Below are 11,163 nucleotides of genomic sequence, written 5' to 3'. Positions count from 1 at the left end.
CTATCTGACTTACAGATTGATATATGGCGGGTGCCACATGTGGGGCAGGATGCGCTTACTATTTTCGAAACACCTGACATCACTTCTTGGTCTTCTGGCCAGAGGTCCATATATCTTTCTTTCATGAATATGACTTTGTTTGTGTACCGTCTATTTACTGTCTGTTCTGTGCTGTTTTGTGTCTATGTTTACAACTATTGTCTTACAAATTTTGACCTAGTGTTATTGGATTACGGATTGGTATGATTGCGATTATTTTGGTGTTATTTTTTTATGTCTTTGAAAAAAACATAGGTCACTGTCCTTTGATGGACTGATTTTGTTTAAACATGATATGGCTGCATTCTTGTGCACATTAATTTGTTTCATCATATGATCCAAAATGGCTGATCACAACAACATACCCGATCCCATACCATTTCGAAAATTCCAACAAACCATGTGTATAGTATGTGCCGTCATGACACTAGAGGCAGTGAGGGCATCGTTATGTGTGATGTAATCAAAAGTTCCTTCAGTGGTCATTACCAGCTGAGATGAGTCATTTATTGAACGTTCCTCAGATTACTTTATTATGCAAGTCACAGGCCTGATGCACCCGTTGCATCAATGTCATTCCACAGCTACCTAGACCACAGCTACCTAGACACAAAAGATTATAACAAAATGGACAAGCGGGGACTGTGTCATCAACGATGACTTGTACTGTTCAAATTTCCCCTTCTGACTTGCTATGATTTTGTAATTATACCTCAAAGGGATTGGGCAGAAATGACAGGTGGATTGCAATATTTTTGCACATGCGTATGTGTACACAATTTTGATATTTGGATGTAATTGATAATCAGCTGTTGATAATGTTGATTCACTATACATGGTAGTCTATGAGCAAACTATGTAATACTTTTTCAATACAAACCTATCTATGCATTTAAAGATATTTGATAATTGACGTAAAATACTTAATTGGAATAGGGTTGTTTCATCTGGTATGTGGACAAAAAGTTTGACTGTAGAATTTCACTAAAAATGTTCATCCACTATACATGGGAGTCTATGATAAAATTGTGAATCATTTTTTTCCAAATCAAAATCTTACTATACTTGTGCATATACAGACGTTGAATAATGAACATAATTGTACTTGATTAGAATATGATGGTGCATATTATGTGTACAAGAAATCTGATTTTCGCATTTCACTATAAATGTCCATTCACTATACATGGGAGTCTGAAAGGAAACTATGAAAAATTTTTCAACACAATGGGTAAATCTGTGTATTTATGTAGTATTTATGTACTCTCGATTATCATTTTTTCCAATTCAAAACTATCTAATCTGTGTATTTATGAACCAGGACGTTTGATAGTTATTTGTTTAAAGTACTTAGTTAGGCTAGGATGGTTAAAGGTAGACATGTGTGCAAGAAATGAATTTTGGAATTTCACCAAAATGTTCATTCACTCTACATTGGGGTGTATGAGAAAACTATGAATGGTTTTTTACAATGCTCGACTAAATTAATTTTTGCTTTTACATTTGTTTGATAATTGACACAAATGTACTTGATTCAAATAGGATATTTGAAAGTTCAGATGCTGACAACATTATGATATTGGAATTTCACCTAAAAGTATAATTTCACTTTTCATGGTACCAGTAGTCTACAGGTAAGGCCAGAGAAAAAAAAAATCTTGTTCATCGGATTTTTTGGACCAAGTCCCAGGAGCGGCGAGCGAAAATTTTTTTAATTTTTTTTTAGGCTGAAGGTAAACGCGGTTCTCTGGCATTTTTGCACACATGCAGACAAGGCAAGATAATTGTTTCCCTTTTTACCAGAAATATCTCAGACAAGAAACACTGATACTGGTAACTGAATTCAATACTATATTTCCCAACAATAACATAGGCCATTACATTCACAGTTAGTGTTTGCACAACATATTGTGAGCATTTCAAAATTCTCTCAGAATAAAACTGAAATGTACAGCAAATCACTGAAATTCAACAATTCAGTATTGTCCTTTAATATTGTCCTGGTGGGACCTAGCATTTGAGTTTTTTTCATTTTACTTTGGCCCCATGTTTTGGCCTCTTTACCACTGTCTATACTCATATAGGCCTACACATTTTACACAATGGTCTAACAACACTGTACTGTGATCGGAGTGAAGTTATATAGTCATCATTCAGATCGTACTTTAACATCGACGCAACCATGTGTTTTGTCATTGCCGTAAATTTTTATACTCTCGATGCAATTTTCATTCAATCGGATGCACCGTCCATCTATATCTGCTGTCACGATCTTGTTGAACAAATCGCCGAACGTAATATCAGGACAAACACTGAATAGCGTCTCTGGAACTAACTGTTGGCCATCATGTCGAATGTTGGCGATCAAATTAATACTCATGATGTGACATGTACTAACCTTTACAAAACGAGCAAATTTCTGGCCAAATCGACCCACTTTGCGTCGTGATTCGCCAAATTCAGACGTCACAACAACGTGTTGGTGGTCAACTAAGTCCGAACACGTATGAAGTCTCATTCAAAATCCCGTGCCCGCGAAAACCCGACACAGTGTAGGGCGCCACCAGCGGCAGTACTAAAAATATTTGTAATGCGGAAGTAAGAATTTGCCAGGATCAAAAAAAAATTCCAAATATGCCAAAGTAGAAGCTGCGATTCCGATGAACAATTTATTTTTTCTTCCTGGCCTAACTGTTAAATTATTTCCCTGACAAAACTTGCTATACATGTATTTCTAATATGTAAGTAATAGGAATTGTTCATCAGAGTTCGCGGTTACGCAAAAAAGTGCGTATTATACGCACTAGAATTTTTTCGTACGCATTTTCCTGGAGGCAATGCGTTTGACTGTACGCAAAATATTGGCGTCCGTTGTGGGCGCTATTTTGTCAACGACGTGTTTGTCTTGTTCATTGACTCACCCACCAAAATTATTGCAACAGTTATCCTCATGGCTTGGAATTGTAACAAGTTGAGCTAAAATTATTTCCTAACAACTTTGCTTTGTTATTTCCGAGATTGCAACCCACCGACAACCACGTGGTGTCGCCTGAAATTGCAACATTTTGAGCAAATCAGTTTACAAAGGCCATTCCTATACGTACGCAGCTGCCAATCATATTGATGGTTATGCAAATACGAGGCGTGAATACATAACTCATTTGATCGAAACGCACGTTTTCCTATCGAAAGTACCCCGAGGAATGTACCGATCTACTAACGTGCCTCGATAAAGTTCTCAACGCCAGCAAATATCCAGATCGCGATTTGGATATCTGTGATTACGGCACAGCATTTTTGACGACACTCATCGCCCATTTTGGTGCTGATCGCGTTGAAGCCGACTGAAGCCCCTCGACCGCGGAGTGACGTCAGTAGGTGAAACGTATACAAGCGAGGTGAATGAGAAATCAGACGATACAGAAGACCGAATGATACATAAGGGAACGTTCAGTTATTATGGCCGGGGATGGGCCGGCAAAATCCGGGGGGGGGGGGGTCACCTCAAATTTGGAAACTGCAAAGGGGGTTCATGTATTTTTCAAACAGCTCAGAGGGGGGGGGGGGCACTTAATTTTCATAAGTATCCATCCGTCAAAAAGCAGTTTCAGTGTTCAGAAATATTCTGGGAGATAAAAATGATGGTTGCATGATTTCATTTTCTGAAGTTATTCACCTGTAAATCTGAACAAAAGTATAATTATCTGTCACATGAACATCTTGAATTGACAACTCTGAGGCTTGTCTTATTGTAAATCAAGCTCACGGCACTGAGAGCAATTCCTATTACTTACATATTAGAGATATAGCAAGTTTTGTCAGGGAAATTATTTAACAGTTACCTGTACTGAGACTACTAGTACCATGAAAAATTAAATAATACTTTTAGGTGAAATTCCAATATCATAATTGTTGTCCAATTCTGAACTTTTAAATACCCTATTTGAATCAAGTACATTTGTATCAATTATCAAACACCTATAAAAGCACAAATTAATTTAGTTTAGCATTGTAAAAAAATATTCTTAGTTTTCTCATAGACTCCAATGTATAGTGAATCAGCATTTCGGTGAAATTCCAAAATCTAATTTCTTGCACACATATCAACCTTTAACCATCCTAGGCTAAGTAAGTACTTTAAAATGAATTATCAAATGTCTATAAATACACAGATTTTGATAGTTTTGTATTGGAAAAAAATTATTCATATTTTCCTCATAGACTCCCATGTACAGTGAATCTACATTTTGGTATAATTCCAAAATCCAATTTCTGGCGAACACATCCATTTGTTACCACCCTAATCTAATCAAGTACATTGATATCAATAATCGAGAGTACATAAATACATGGGTTTACCTAATTTTGTATTTGAAAAAAATTACTCATATTTTCCTCATAGATTCCCATGTATAGTGTATGAACTTTTCAGTGAAATTCCATAATCAGATTTCCTGTACACATAATATGCACCTTTAACTATCATATTCTAATCAAGTACAATTATCTTAATTATTGAACGTCTGTATATGCACAAGTATACCAAGTTTTTCATTGGAAAAAAAATTATTCACAATTTTATCATTCACTACCATGTATGGTGGATGGATATTTTGGTGAAATTCTAAGGTCAACCTTTTGTCTGCATGCAAGTTGTAACAACCCTATTTCATTTAAGTACATTTATGTAAATTATCAAATATCTATAATGCACAGATATAGTTTTGCTTGGAGAAAGTATTACATAGATTCCTCATACATGGATGAGAAAATATATGTATACCATGTATAGTGAATCAACGTTATCAACAGCTGATTTTTAATTAAATCCAAATATCAAAATATATACGCACACGCTTGCGCAAAAATATTGCGATCCACCAGTAATTTCTGTCCAACCCCTTTGAGGGGTAATTTCAAAATTATAGCAAGTCAGAATGGGAAATCTGAGCATTAACACCTTTTGAGTTTGTAAGGAAGGTCATTTGAAAAAATCTAAGCTCTTTTTTGGGGGATTCTGTCGCTCCATACCCCTGAGGTGTTTGTGTGTGCAGCTAATTTACTCAAGCAATAGGGGGGGGGGTCATGAAATTTTTGTCATCTTGAAAGGGGGGGTCATCAATTTTTTGGTACAATGGGTAGGTGGGTTCACTTATTTTGACTGATGCGCAGGAAGAATTTGCCGGCCCACCCCCGGCCATAATAACTGAACGCTCCCTAAATTGTGTGATAAAAAGCAGAACTTTGCATTAGCACCAGCAAAGCTATAGGAAGTGATGGCATTCCCAATATGTTTTTGAGGGAATGTGCAAATGAACTTGCTATACCAATTACCATCTTATTCAATAGGTCTATTAAAGAGGGAATTTTTCCTGATATCTGGAAACGTGCAAACATTATCCCTATTTTCAAATTAGGAAGCCGTTCAAAAGTTGAACATTACCGGCCGATTTCCATTTTACCAAGTCAGTCTAAAATCTTTAAAAAGATAGTTCACAGACAAATCTCACATCATGTTTCCAATTCCATATTTACTAATCAGCATGGCTTTTTTCAGGTAGATCTTGTATCACTAATTTGTCTATTCTTATGAAAGATCTCCTCTCAGCAGTTAACAGCAAATCACAATGTGATATCATTTATACCGATTTTGCTAAAGCATTCGATAGTATAAATCATAAACTTTTACTTCATAAGTTGACTTCTTTTGGTGTCCAGGGCACTTATCTGAAATGGTTTGATTCATATCTTGATAACAGGCTACACAGAGTGATTATAAAAATGCTTTTTCTGAGTGGACTCCCGTCCTTTCGGCGTTCCTCAGGGTACTCACCTTGGCCCACTTTTATTATTCTTTGCATTAATGACATCTCTGTTAATCTTGTGTCAGATTCGTTACTTTTTGCCGATGACATAAAGATTTATCATATCATTGATTCGGATAATGACTCTTTATTGCTGCAATCTGATATCGATAGAATTGTCAGCTGGTCCGACACTTGGTTATTGAGTCTTAATCCTACTAAATATAAAGTTCTTACTGTTTCATTGAAAAGAAATGTTCATATTTTCCCTTACAAACTCGACACTCATGCATTGAGTGGAGTCAGTAGCATGAGAGATCGCGGTGTTATTATTGACCAAAGATTATATTTTTGTGACCATGTAAATAACATGATTCAAGGTGCTAGAAAAGCTCTCGGTTTTATTATGAGGAATAGCCATTGTATTAACAGTGAGCACGTTTTAAAATTATTGTACTTTACCTTGGTTGCGTGCCCACGGACGCTCAGTGAATCTTGCCGTATTCTGATAACGAATACGGAGAGCTGTTTCCCATGTTCCGATTGTTATCCTGCATAGCTCTAGTGATTCAGGTTTCGTACGAGCCCTGCGAACTGGGATTCGGTTGCCAAAACTCTGTACTCACCGCACGATGTAATCAACTGGGCGATGAGCATGCCGATAATCTGATGCGTCTCTATATATTTCCCTAAATACCAACTTTAGCCTTACAATACTTTGACAAAATAGACTGCTTTCCTCTAGCTGAAGTCGCACATCTTACATTTTGTTTTCTTCTAGTTGAAATTGTACATCTTACATTTTGTCTTCAAGATCCATTATACTCCCTGGCCAAACGGTTTTTAGTACTTGAATTGCCATGAAGATGATTCTTAACTTTAAAAGAACTCTCGAGCATTGTCATGCCAAATTATTTTTTTTCTTTTATACAAATAATAGACTCACAATTCAGAACAAAGTTTCAGTAATCATGAAAATTATTCAGATAAATTAGAATCAGATGATTTTATCCATTTACATCTAATACTGCATACTTTAATTTAAAGGGACATAAGCTAACACGATTGGAACTAATTTGGGATAATTGGATGCTGAAGTAATGTCTTTAAAATCTGCAAATGTAAGCTAATCTTGTTTTATGAGTAATTTGTAATATCGAGACCTTCAGCTATAGGGCACCCACGACTTTTGAGAAATTTAAAAAATATAAAGATCTAATTATCCCAAAATAGTTCCAATCATGTTAGCTGTAACTTGTGGCAAGTTTTTCAGTATTCTGCTTCTGTATATCAACTACCGTATCTGACCTTAATCCGTTTGTCATGCTGAAATTTCGAGTCAACACAGCTTGTATGTGTGTAGTGATCATTGTTTATTGTTTACAAATGAATTCTAGTCCGGACTTGAATACAATTTTAAACAATAACAATGTAGGTTATAGTCATATAGGTTGTGTGACATGCTAAATACTTGGCATTAAATTACAGTTTAGGGATTCAATGCAGAAAGTGTAGGGAAACCACAAAACAAAAGTGAAAAAATAGTCAAAAGATACAGCTTATAAAGCTTGAAATAGTATTTTATCTGAGGGTTAATTTGAAGCAATACTAATTAGAAAAATACCTACCATTCTACAAGAGGTTTCTCCCATGGGATAGATAATTGCACTGATTGACTGACTGACTGATTTATTGATTGGTTCGGAATGAATGATTGAATGACTGGGTGACTGAGTGAGTGGTCGCTAGACCGATTGATAAAGTGTCGAATGAAATTTAGGTTTTTTACGACGGGACTGAAAACAACACTTCACGCTCTTATAAATGAACAAGTGAATATTTTGCGACCGACTTCCTTAAAACACCACTAAAGTCTGCCATGGAAAAATAATACGTCTACTGAAACTTTGCCTGGGAAAAACACACTAACATTCCTTGCACGTGTACTTGATAATGACGGTCCCATACATGACTTTGACCAACAAATGTACAAGGAATATTATATTTAGTGGTATCATTCGCATAACTTCCCAACGCAAAGCAATTTTGTCTAATCTACTAAAAACTTGGAAAATACAAATAAAATCCTATCCTATAATTCTTGATTCTAAAAGTCACTACCAAATGTCTAATTTAAATATAGATTTTATATATTTTATGCGAAATCGGAGGCCTCTGAATCAAAAGAGCGAATTTTGTTATTGTAGGGCTGGATAGCATCGCAGTTCCAAGTCACAGGACAGAGAGATTGGGTGATGTGGAAGTGTACGTCACACTACCATGCAAGTATGAAACATTAGCCACCGCATACACCAGAACGACTATTGATTGGAGAATAGAAAAACCAAACAACGAGGGCCCAAACCCTGGTGACGACGGCTAATTTTGAAGTCACTGATGTTGTCAGCGAGCGATAGAATGCCCTGGCGTATGGTTCGTTAGTAATACAGAATGTTACTTTTTAAGATATTGGATCATTATATAAGTGTATAGTTGTGTTCAGACTAGTTGAACCAATCGACGGCAATGGTTACTGCACTGAAGTAGACCGAGCTCAGCTTCGTGTAGAGAGTGAGTATACAGCATGTATATTACTCTCTGAAAATCAAAAGAATTATTCCCATAAGTGTTCCCATAAATTGTTTGTTGTACCTTGCGACATTAAAGCCCCTGTAGCTGTAAATCTTTAAATTTGTTGACCTGAAAAAAGCTTTCTATTTTCTCTGGTTCTCCTTTAAATTCTACAAATTTAAAGTATATAGTCTTTTACTACAGAAAAATTGGACATGTAAATTTAAAATTTAACCACTATTTTGATATCCCGCTATTTTTAAAAACTCATAAGATTACAAAGAAAACAAAGCATATGATGCCCCAGTGGAAAACATTCAGCATTATGCAATATATATTGTTTTTTTGTGAAGATTCCGATTCATATATGCAGTACAGTGTTTTTGCTTTATTTACATGAAGGCGCCATTTTTATGTTTTGGCAAACGTTTATTATTTAGGGACTGAACATAAATTACAGGGGGGTGGGCAGGTGTTTTTCGAAACACAGCTGCATCAAAAATAGTGACCGTTCAAAAGTTCATGCACAAAAATTAGTGAACCCCCCTTATCCATGCATGGAAATAAGTGACCCTCCCCTGTTACTCAATGCCCCCCCCCAACAAACCCGCTATGTGTTCGAGACCTCCTTTTGACTTGCTATACTTTTGAAGTCCCCTCCCAAAAGGAAGGCAAAATGCGGCCGATATAACGCTTTGTCCAAAAAATATCAAATCATATGTGTGTGACAATTCATGTAAATGTACTTTGCATGAAGTGGCAGGTAAAAGTGCATGTAAAAAATGTAATTTTTAGATTTTATCGATAATGTCAATTCACTATGCATGGCAACCTATGCCGAAACTATGAAATGTTTTTCCCAATACAAAACTAGGTAAATCTGTGCATTTATGTACACCTAATTATTAGTATTAATGTTCATGATTAGACTACAGTGGTTTTAAGTCAAGGGTTTTGCAAGAAATTTGATTTCCGAATTTCACTGAAATGTCCATTCATTATGTATGGCAGCGTATGATGAAACTATGAAATTTTTTTCCAATACAAAACTAGGTAAATCTGTGCATTTATGTGCACCTAATTATTAGTATTAATGTTCATGACTATACTACAGTGGTTTCAAGTCTATGGTTGTGCAAGAAATTTGATTTTGGAATTTCACTGAAATGACCATTCATTATGTATGGCAGCGTATGATGAACTATGAAATTTTTTTCTAATACAAAACTAGGTAAATCTGTGCATTTATGTACACCTAATTATTAGTATTAATGTTCATGACTAGACTACAGTGGTTTCAAGTCTATTGTTGTGCAGGAAATTTGATTTTGGAATTTCACTGAAATGACCATTCATTACGCATGGCAGCGTATGATGAAACTATGAATATTTTTTTCCAATACAAAACTAGGCAAATCTGTGCATTTATGTACACCGAATTATTAGTATTAATGTTCATGATAGACTACAGTGGTTTCAAGTCTATGGTTGTGCAAGAAATTTGATTTTTGAATTTCACTGAAATGTCCATTCATTATGCATGGCAGCCTATGATGAAACTATGAATATTTTTTTCCAATACAAAACTAGGTAAATCTGTGCATTTATGTACACCTAATTATTAGTATTAATGTTCATGACTATACTACAGTGGTTTTAAGTCTATGGTTGTGCAAGAAATTTGATTTTGGAATTTCACTGAAATGTCCATTCATTATGCATGGCAGCCTATGATGAAACTATGAATATTTTTTTCCAATACAAAACTAGGTAAATCTGTGCATTTATGTACACCTAATTATTAGTATTAATGTTCATGATTAGACTACAGTGGTTTCAAGTCCATGGTTGTGCAAGAAATTTGATTTTGGAATTTCACCGAATGTTGATTCACTATACATTGTAGGCTATGAGGAAACTACAAATAACTCATAGGTTATCTGATCCTAAATTGTTATTCAAAAGTTGTTCGACCTGAAGCTTCCAATTGTTATTGATGACATTTTCACTATTCTGAATAGTTTGTATTCTGTCAATGTCCTCAAAAAACGAAAAATGTACATACAGCTTCATGAACATTTGACACCGACCTATACCCAATGTATTGTCAATGGGAGAATGATATCAAATAAGTGATCTCCCAAATTGTTATTGAAAGCGTCATTATAGGGGACAGTTTATATGTACAATAGAGGAGTTGGATAAGTAGAAATCATGACAACTTAAATCAATGTGGCTGCTTGGATCATCAATACATTGTTTATTATACCCTTAAACTTGCGCCCGAAGGGCGCGCCGAAAATGGAAATGACAGAAAATGAAAGTGCCAGGAGGTATTTTTTTCTTTTTTCAGTATTCCATATTCTTTAATACGTGCACATGCAATTTCAGCTTTGATGCATAAAAAAGGTGACCCTCCCCATAGGCTTGCACAAAATTTTATGACCCTTCAAAAATGCTTGCGCGAAAAATGGCGACCCACCCCCCAAAAACACCGCCCCCCCCTTGTAATTTGTGTCCACTCCCTGATCTTGCTTAAAATTGCACATGCAGTCCCCAATGGACATTTTATTATACTTGCATAAACACTCCTCAATGAGTACATTCCAACGAACTTGTTTTAGTTTGGAAGTAAGAGCACAATAATTATGCTAAAAGATACAGCTATTGGGCCTTTAATGATATATTGTGGACGCTACATTGACGGTCGATGACTAGGCAACAAGCAGTATTGGTCGTTTATATTTTC

The sequence above is a fragment of the Ptychodera flava genome, assembly GCF_041260155.1.
Source record: "Ptychodera flava strain L36383 chromosome 3 unlocalized genomic scaffold, AS_Pfla_20210202 Scaffold_27__1_contigs__length_13241970_pilon, whole genome shotgun sequence".
Taxonomy (NCBI): Eukaryota; Metazoa; Hemichordata; class Enteropneusta; family Ptychoderidae; genus Ptychodera; species Ptychodera flava.
This window is presented reverse-complemented; position numbering follows the sequence as displayed.